Here is an 8,681-nt window from a genome sequence, read left to right as displayed (position 1 = left end):
AAAAAAAAAAAAGAAATAGGATCAGCTTATAGAGAATTCTGGATAATTTGTGCTAGGCATGAATCCATGCCCTCAGGTAGAAACTAAGCTAAGTACTTTCTTTCTCCATGAAAAGAGAAGGACAATTTGTGGACAATTTAGGTCTAGGTGAGGAAAGGAACCTTTTCTGGATTCAGTCAGGGCACTGATGGAGATTATGGACCTATGTGATATACCTCTGTACACGCTGTAAAAAGCACTGAGTTTTCTAGTCCTCCAGGGTCCTTCATTGAACAATTATAGAATAATACTGGGCAAGATCAGAGCTTCACAAATCAGAGGTGGGATAATCCTTCTGGAGATCTATTGAAGGACAGCTTTAATAGGGATCTATTAAAGGGTATCAAAAACACTTACAGGCCATCTCTGCTCAGATTTATACCCTGGAGTCCACAAGTTACCTAATGCTCAAATTCCTCAGCAGAATTTTAAATCATGTTTTTTTCCTTATGTCTCACTGGTAAGGGAAAGGCTAGAGTGACCAGCCACACATCGTGCAGACAAAACCAGGTGGGCTGTGATGGAGTATTTCACTGGATAGAATGCGAAAATGCCTCTCAGGGATCATGGAATCATTACTTCACTTTGCCATACTCTTATCAGGATAGATTGGGAAAATGCGTCTCAGGGATCATGGAATCATTACTTCACTTTGCCATACTCTTAGCAAAAGACAATTACTACTTTTAGTTTCTTTCTTTCTTTCTTTCTTTTCTTCCTTTCTTCCTTTCTTTCTTTCTTCCTTTCTTCCTTTCTTTCTTTCTTTCTTTTTTTTAAATAGTATGACTGAGGTTGGAGTTTTGGAGACAAAAACTTCATCATCTCTCAGGGGTCACTGATATTTTGAATAGAGGATCTCATGGGTCACCTTTCTAAAGAAGCATTCCATGAGAACCCCACTGAGTGTAGGGGGGCTGGATTTCAAGGTTGCCAGGTTTCAAAGAGTAAATTCTTTAAGCTTAGATCCTATACAAGTCTTCAAGCAAGGATTGGGGAACTAGAGTCTTAAATTGATCTAGCTCTCAACAAGGATTATAAGGTCACAGTCTTTTGGTTAAAAAAGATGTAGCTGAAAAAATTACACCATTACACATTGGATCCTCCTTACTATCCATACCTATACCTACAATACCTCTAAAATTTTAGAAAAAAAGAATATTGACTATATACTCATTAAAATGGCCAAATTAAAAAAAAAGACAATCAGAGCTGTCAAGGATTCAGAGAAAGTGGAACTCTTTCATTGTTGGTGGAGATACAGGATGATATAGCCCTTTTAGAAAACAGTTTGGCAGTTTCTTATAAAGTTAAACATATACATAGCATATAACCCAATTATCCCACTGGTACATAGTAACTGAAGATAAATGAAAACTTGAGTTCACACAAAAACCTTAATGCAAGTATTTATAGCAGCTTTATTTAATACTTGCCAAAAACTGGAAACAAGCCAAATATCCTTCAACTGAATTAATAAACTGTGGTCCATCCATACACTGGGATGCTACTAAACAATTAAAAGGAAAGAACTACTGATATATTTAACATGGTGAATCTTAAGTAAATTATGCTAAATGAAAGAAGTCGAACTCAAAAGTCTATATTTTATATCCATTTATGTAATACTATGGAAAATGCAAAACTTTAAAGACCGAAAATAAATCATGGATGCCAAAGGCTGGGATTGGGGGAAGAGTCTGAGTGCACAGACACCTGAGGGAATTTTGGAAAGTGATGTAACTGTTCTATACCTTCATTGCTTGGTGATTCCACAACTGTGTGCTTGTCAGACCTCACAGAATTGTACACTCTTAAGAGTGAATACATACACAATATAAATTACAGTTAATAAATCTGACTTTAAAGTCAATTACTATGTAAGAAAACATCCATCCTTCCACTTTAAAAAATGTGTTGAACATTTACTATGTATACCAAAGATGGGCAGGACATTCCTTTGAGTTTTTCTATTTAAGCGTTTAAATTGAAACTTATCTATTCATTAACCAGCCTAAAGCTGGTCAATGGCTTTCCATTGCAATGAGAACAAAATTTGAATTCCTCATATTGACGAGCACAATCAGGCTATTGCCCACCTCTCTCCCCAGAGCCAACTAGGATCCAACCACACTGACCTTCATCTGTCACATGAGCCTGTCATTCTCACTCTCATCTTGGGCCACTATGCTTACAATTCTCTCTACCTGGAATGGTTATTTCCCCAAATCACCCTAGAACTATCTCTTTCTCATTATTGATCTCACTCAACTTTCCCATCTTTTCAGAGGTCTCTAGTTAAAGTAGCAACCACCATCTCTGCCCCAATTGTTCTCTATTCCTTTCCTCTATTTTTTTTTCATTGTTCTTATCACTATCTGAACTAGTAATTTTTTAAAATGTCTTTATATATGCTATGGACCGAATGTTTGTGTCCCTTTAAAATTCATATATTGAAGTCCTAATTTCCAAAGTGGCTGTATGTGGAGATGGGGCATTTAAGGAAGAAACTAAGGTTAAATGAGCTCATGAGGGTGGGGCCCTAACCTCAAATGGTTAGTGCCCTTATAAGAAGAGGCATTAGAGTGCTTGCTCTCTCTCTATCCACATGCTCACATGGAGGAAAGGCTATGTGAGGACATAATGAGAAAGCAGCCTTGTAAAAGCCAGAAACTAAATCCCAAACTAAATCAGCCTGATCTTGGACTTCCAGCCTCCAGAACTGTGAGAAAATATATTTCTGTTGTTTAAAGCCACACAATCAATGGCATTTTGTTACAGCAGTCAAGTTGACTAATGGAATGTATTTATTGATTATTTCTCCCTCTAGAATGTCAGCTTCAGGAGAGTTGAGGGCACCTTGACTTTGTTGCCTAGAACAGAGCCTGGGACATAGTAAATACAGGCATACCTCACTTTATTGTGCTTTGCTGTATTACACTTCACAGATACTGCAACTTTTACAAATTGAAGGTTTGTGGCAACCCTGCATTGTCACAGGGTGCTTAGCATTTTTTAGCAATGAAATATTTTTAATTGATGTATGTACATTGTTTTTTTAGACATAATGCTTTGCACATTTAATAGACTACAGTCTAGTCCAAACATAACTTCTATATGCACTGGGAAATTTTAAAAAATTGTGTGACTCATTTTATTGAGATATCTGCTTTATTGCAGTGGTCTGGAACTGAACCCACAGTATCTCCAAGGTATGTCTTGCTTAATCATTAAGCAAGACAGGTTGAATGAATAAATAATTGAATGCAGAGCAGTTTAGAGAGATAAGTAGTGATTACAGTAGAGGCCGCCAGTGTCAAATTGGTGGGGGCACAGAAGATGGCTTCTGTTCAAATAGGCAGCTGAGAGGTGAGAACCCAGAGAAAATTGGCTGGCATCACATATCTGTAAATGCTCAGTGGAAGCTTAAACTAATGCCTGTTTTCTAAGCATGCAAAGGTACTGACAACCAGGGAAAACAGACCTTTTCTATAAAAATCATGGTTTGCATTAAAAAAAAATGCTTTAGGTCTTATCTTTGACAGATTTTATTTATGAGTCAGTGAACAGAAAGACTTATTTGGGGCTCATAATAACATAGCAGGTACTCATGACCACTCCACAAACAGCCCTTTTCATTCACCATGCAAGTTTCTTAGAAACCCAGTTTCAGGCTCTTGTACCAACAGAGCGAATCATGCGTCACATTTTAGAGTGGCTGGTTTATTTTGTGAAATGTACCAATTGTCATATTAAAAATGAAAGCAGTAAGAATAGGATGGACTCGCAAAGTTTACAGGAAATTTTATGGGAAAAACAGCAGAAACATAAAGAAAACAGCCAAGTAAACGGATACTAACAAAGGGCACCCTTGGGGGAAATTTTCAGGCATTTTTGTTCTGTCTGCTCTAATCCTATCCATCAAACAAGAATATTTCATACTTCCCAGCAAGTTCCAGTACTGCCCCTCAAATCAGAGAGTCATTTAGAACAGAAAATGTACTGAGAAGATCAGACTCAGCACACTGTCTTGATCCCCTAATTCTGGTATTCTGAAATAGGCTCTCCCCAAATCCAAACATAAACCGGATGAATTCACAGGAAACCTTTGCTTAAACCATGACAGGAGAGGATATTATTGAATCTCAGGCTTAAAGGCACCATATCTAAAGAAAATGCACCTAGCCAGACTCCAAAGAGAGAACTGCAGAATGAATTTCCCAATCTCTTCACTTTTTCTCAATCCCTGCCATGTATCCTTCATGGTTTAAAAACACTCTCACATGGCCATCACATTTAAAAAGAAGAAGAAAGAGAGAAAGAACATCCAAATAAATACTTCAAGAATAGGTGAGGGGAACAGGAAAGATGAAATTGACAGCACTTTTTGGCCATAATAACAAAGCTAAGGTCATTCTAAACATGTGACTTAATGTCTTTGTATCTGGTTATTTATGCATTATGCCTTGCAAATGCTATTATAGAAAACTGGGAGTGAATTTTTAGCTAACCATTTTTCTGGGAAGAGTTTACTCCCCTAAGATATTTCTTTGCCAAAATGTACGTAGCGAATCCACAAGTGGATGACAAGTATTCCTTTTCTACCTTGTTCTAAACTAAAAGGGATTTTGCTCCCCAGGGGACATTTGGCAGGATCTGGAGATATTCTTGGTTGTCACGACTGGGTCAGGGGGCTGCTACTGGCATCTGTTTGGGAGAGGTCTGGGATGCTGCTAAATACAGTACAGCTCCCACCCAAAAAACGATCAGGTCCAAAATGTCACTAGTGTCAAGGTTGAGAAACTGTTGCAGGAATGCGAACTAGTTATCTCTGGAGAGGTTTCCCATGAACAAAATTCCAAATGCTAAAGGGGCTAAATGGGTTAACTAAAAATGATCTATCTGTAGAACTCTAAGCCAGCCTCTGAAAAAAGTTATATATATATATATATATATGTATATATTTTGTGGTACGTGGGCCTCTCACTGTTGTGGCCTCTCCCATTGCGGAGCACAGGCTCCGGACACGCAGGCCCAGCAGCCATGGCTCACGGGCCCAGCCGCTCCGCGGCACATTGAACCGGGGCACGAACCTGTGTCCCCTGCATCGGCAGGCGGACTCCCAACCACTGCGCCACCAGGGAAGCCCTGAAAAACGCAATATTTTTAAGGAACGCAAAGGGTTATTTGGTTTTCTGGCATGTGAAGCAAGTGGGCTCCAGAAGTCCAGAAAATGGAAGTCTAGGTCACTAATAGGACATTATTTTGCCTGCAGAAAAGTCATCTTCAGGGGATTTGGCAGTCAGTAGTAATATGGTGAAATCTTATTTCACTGACAATAAAAATAACATGTATATATCAATAACCCCAGGGTAGGATGTTTTTTAATGCAGAAAACCACACACAATCCTATTTGCCCACTGAAATAAACAGCCCTGCCTTGTCTTTCATGTCCATAGGCAATTTTGTTGGAGTCAGAACCACAAATACTATCCTCAGGGCAACACTATAGCACAAGATTAATAAGTTATTGGTCATTTTTATTGTAATGCCAACGTATCCTTCACACTAGATTCCTTTCCTAGTGTAATAAGATAAGGTTTCTGTATCACTTAATATCAAATGCCCATATAAAACAGCTGGCAAACCAAGGCTACAGAAAACATTTTTTTTCACATCTCTCCCAAGAATCCATTTTCTTCAAATAAAACAATCCAAAAGGCTTTTACACAGCAGCCCTTAGTGAAAAGATCACAGGAAAGTTGCGATTTTGACTATGGGGGAGGAATTATTTCCCACCTCCCATGCTCATAGTTGAAAGTGATGGAATTTCATATCGGACTGTTAAAAAAGCAATAGGGCAATAGTAATAACACATTATAGATTTATGCCAGATAGCTCCGAAAGAAGAATGGACATTTTTATTTTCCTAAGTTAGCCTATAGTAAAAAGTACCAAGCGTTTTACTTTTCCATTGTGACCCAGAAATTTCTTCACTGTAACCTTCAAAGCCTTAGATAAAAGTGACATTGAATTAATTTTTTTTAAGTGATAATTTGCGTAGATTCAAGCAGATGACACAACTGACATTTTTTACTGCCTACATGCAAGCAGCTCAGATACACCGTGGTCCATGTTTACAAGTGTTTGTTCTTCATTAGAGAAATATCAAGCTTAATTTGGGAGTACTTATTTCAGTTTTATGTTGCTGTATTCAGGTTGAGTTATAGAATTCAGAACATTTAACTGTTGACACAATTAAGCTACCAGCTATTCCCGAGACACATATTTGGACTTGATACTCAGAAACCCCTATGGCTGAGTGCAGTTAAGGGATGCCACAGGATCATAACATATGTCCTTTTTTTTTTAAATTGAAGTATAGTTGATTTACAACGTTGTGTTAATATCTTCTGTACGGCAAAGTGATTCAGTTTTATATATATATATATATATATATACACACACATACACACACACACACACATTCTTTTTTATATTCTTTTCCATTATGGTTTATTGCAGGATATTGAATATAGTTCCCTGTGCTATACAGTAGGACCTTGTTGTTTATCCCTTCTATATATAATAGTTTGCATCTGCTCACCCCAAACTACATAGGGTTGCCATATGATCCAGCAATCCCACTTCTGGGTATATATCCAGACAAAACTATGATTCAAAAAGATAAAATATGATCTTTAGTGGTGACATGGCACATCTCCAAGAGGACAAGCTCATGTCACTGTTCCATCAAGAAGCCTTCAGAATCCCTCATTAGAATGTAACTGCCTTTTCTCTGTAGTCCTATGACATTAATTTTCTTTATTTTTCTTTGTGAAAAGAATAGAAAAATATAAACAGTGAAAAATAAGTCTCCCTCTCACCCCTACTTCTCGGTACTCTGTTGGCTCTCCCCAGAGAACCACTGTCACCATGTCTTGTGTATTCTTTCAGAAATATTTTATACATATAAAAGTTAATACATACACAAATCTCATAGCACTTTGTGCTTCTGTCACAATACTACTTGCATTGTATCTAGAATTTGCATGCGTGCCCATTGTTCCTAACAGGATGGGAAATATTTTTTTTCAAATTTGCATCACCAGAATGATTTTAAATGGTACAATAGATAAGTATTCAAATGATAAAATTTGTTAATCTGAGTCAGCATTAAGCGACCTTTAACAATATTAACTGGATTGGAGTCAGCTGCAACTGTATCTTCGGATACATTTGTTCTACATAAAATGGGACCAGTTTCTTCTCTACAGCAATAAATATTTCTCTCTCTGTTAGGTTACCGCTCTCTGAGTTAGGTTTGCCTACTGGATCGAATACAGCAATGTAACTAGGAGTAAATGCTTGACTCTGGATATTCATGTTCCATTCCTTCATATGCTAAGTGAATTTTCTAAATCAGCTTCCCCACTTCAAAGAGGTACATGCTGACAATAACTCAAGGAACAGTGTGTTGAGGAAACATGTGTGGTTATTTTGGCATCTTAACATCCATAGAAATGACCATTCTTCTACTCCCCATTATTTAAATGTTACCATATAAGGCAATAAAACCAAAGATGAACAAAACATTTAAAAAGTCGTCTACATGAAGAAATATCAAGTGAATAAGGTTAGTGAGCTACAATCTTCTGATCTCTTCCATTTCATGAAATAAAGTTTCTACCTTCTTGGCACCAACAACACAATGGATAGTCTAAGCCGTCCGAAATTCCATTCTTAACCCAGGACATGAGAAACTCATGTGCAGTTTGGCTCCTTTGGGTGAAACTGCAGGTTGCATTTAAGTAGGATCAAAGCAGAAATAGAGACACAGACACTGAGAACAAACGTATGGATACCAAGGCGGCGGGGGGATGAGTTGGGAGATGGGGATTGACATATGTACACTATTGATACTATGTATAAAATAGATAACTAATGAGAACCTACTGTATAGCACAGGGAACTCTACTCAATGCTCTGCAGTGACCCAAATGAGAAGGAAATCCAAAAAAGAGGGGATATATGTATAGCTGATTCAATTTGCTGTACTGTGTAAACTAACACAATATTGTAAAGCAACTATACTCCAATAAAAAAAATAATAAAGCGGATTAGGTTTGGGTGTTACATGGGGACTGAGTGGCTTGATGCCAGGAAGGGGAATGGTTTCCCTAATGCCACCTTGCTGGAGCCAAGCAGACGTCATCAGTCACATTTTCTGTATCTGATTTGGCATTCATAGTACTAAGTTAAACAGTCTGTAAAGATGAATAAGACATGGAACCTGACTTCAGAGTTAATAGTCCATCAAGGAAATAAATATGATGTCAACAGCTACATGATAAAAAGACTGTCAGTGTATCATGGTCACATGAAATGTAGTGTAACAATAGTGTCAATATTGACAATGAAGATCACATTGTGCCATGCAGGGGTCCTTTGATCCTTACAAAGTCTTATGAAAAGGTACTGTTACTGTCATCTCCACAGAGGAGGAAACTAAAGCACAAACAACTTGCCCATGTCTGGTAAATGACAGAATTTGGATGTGCTCCTGGGCAGGCTGGTTTTGGAGTCTGAACTCCTAACCACTGCTTAAACTGTGTCTCTTACGATTAATTGTGTAATTAGCTCTG

General features: G+C 37.8%; 1 protein-coding gene across 9 annotated transcripts in view; it reads right to left on the bottom strand.

Annotated features, from left to right (window-relative positions):
* The window catches only part of RBMS3 (RNA binding motif single stranded interacting protein 3), a 711,536-nt gene that overhangs the window by 105,001 nt on the left and 597,854 nt on the right, over positions 1 to 8,681 (bottom strand). The window lies entirely within an intron of this gene.

Source organism: Monodon monoceros, unplaced genomic scaffold (assembly GCF_005190385.1).
Source record: "Monodon monoceros isolate NGI ecotype Baffin Bay Population unplaced genomic scaffold, NGI_Narwhal_1 Super_Scaffold_3, whole genome shotgun sequence".
Lineage (NCBI taxonomy): Eukaryota > Metazoa > Chordata > Mammalia > Artiodactyla > Monodontidae > Monodon > Monodon monoceros.
Note: the sequence above shows the minus strand (reverse complement) of the source record. Positions and strands in the feature narration are given on the sequence as shown.